The sequence below is a fragment of the Arachis duranensis genome, chromosome 6 (genome assembly GCF_000817695.3).
Source record: "Arachis duranensis cultivar V14167 chromosome 6, aradu.V14167.gnm2.J7QH, whole genome shotgun sequence".
NCBI classification, from domain to species: Eukaryota; Viridiplantae; Streptophyta; class Magnoliopsida; order Fabales; family Fabaceae; genus Arachis; species Arachis duranensis.
Genome location: NC_029777.3, coordinates 7,532,403 through 7,533,860, shown reverse-complemented (window position 1 = coordinate 7,533,860; position 1,458 = coordinate 7,532,403). Strand labels below are relative to the sequence as shown.

Here is a 1,458-nt window from a genome sequence, read left to right as displayed (position 1 = left end):
TTTATTTATTAGTTCACGTAAAATAGATTCCCCTTCTTTTCTTTCTCTTCTTTCATGATGATGGTCATTCTGTAATCCTTGCCTTCCTCTGGATACTAATGTCTAATCATTGTGGTACTTTCTTTTTGTCAAGATACGAGGAAAATATAACATTAGCTTAAAAGCAGCATACATTCGCCATGCGTGGTTAATACATTCCATTGAAATTTGATAAAGTTTTAAAAACGTGATTTGGTCAAGAACTCCACGTGTATATTTTTTTTTTCTTTTTCTTATAAACTCTAGTTATAAAACTCCAATTGAATATTAAAAGATAATACACTAGACTGTAGGGTGTGGGTATATTTTATAATAATGAAAAGTATGTCTGGGTATATTTTATAATTCAATTTGGTGAGGTTATAGAAGGCTACCAAATCCTTAGCCTACTAATGTTGTCACATGTAGGGTTCAGAGGGATCATGACTTGTCTTCATACTTAAAACCTTTAATACTTAAAATCTATATTCTACATTGTCTCTAGCTATGCTTAAAGATCTGCCTCAAGTATATGGCATCATACAAGTAGGGAGAGAGTCCTTGAAAATTTTTTCATAGTTTTGGTGCAACACAACATATGAATTTCCTTGTGGTGGTTTTGCTCCCTGCACGCTTGCTACTCTTGGAAGCATATAGTTTGATTAGCTTAGCTTAGGGTGAAAACATGTAGATACTATATTTTTCATTGGGACAGATGGACGATTCTTTTATTCATTCTCCTTAAATAGTTCTTATATATAAAATATTTCTCAAATATTCAAATATAAACCAAGCCAACTGCTGAAACATTCAATCGATTATGTGTACAGTCAATGGCTGTTGACCGCGGTCTTAAATCAATTCCTCAGTTATCTTATTTAACTTAATATCTATTATTTTCTATGAGCAATGCTAGGGAGCCAGCAATTTTTGTGATTGTTAGCCATCAACTAGCCATCAATGATGATTTGATGGTGTGAGATTGGTGTGAGATTTCATCCAATGGCTCACCTTCCTCTGTTGGTTACATGCTGGCCAAAATTTAACAAAACTGCTGGTCCCCTAGACTTTTCCATTTTCTATATATAATATTTATAATTATATATTTATTACATCTGATATTATTCAATTATTCTAACAGTAATTAAAGAATGCAACCTATGATAAGTTAATTTTTTTTTTGGGTTTCTATGATAAGCTAATTTTAGATTGTTTATTTTTTTTCTCCTGATATTTTGTAGTGGACAATAGTAATTTTTGGTTTGGGCTACTTGATTTGGGTGCATAGTTTTTCGGAGACAAAGCGTGTAAATCATCAGTGGATACTAGATAGCCCAAGTGAAATGAACTTCTATCAAAAACGTATTCAAATCTGACAGAAAAAAAAAAAAAACAAACAATGGAAGTACTAACCAAATTTGGGTTGGTCGAGTAGCCAAC

General features: G+C 32.2%; 1 protein-coding gene across 1 annotated transcript in view; it reads left to right on the top strand.

Moving 5' to 3' along the window:
• The window catches only part of LOC107492446 (dnaJ protein ERDJ3B), a gene marked incomplete in the record, with an annotated part of 3,661 nt that extends 3,466 nt beyond the window's left edge, over positions 1-195 (top strand). The window contains 1 exon segment of the mRNA XM_021126379.2: positions 13-195.
• Between the last annotated feature and the right edge of the window lie 1,263 nt (positions 196-1,458).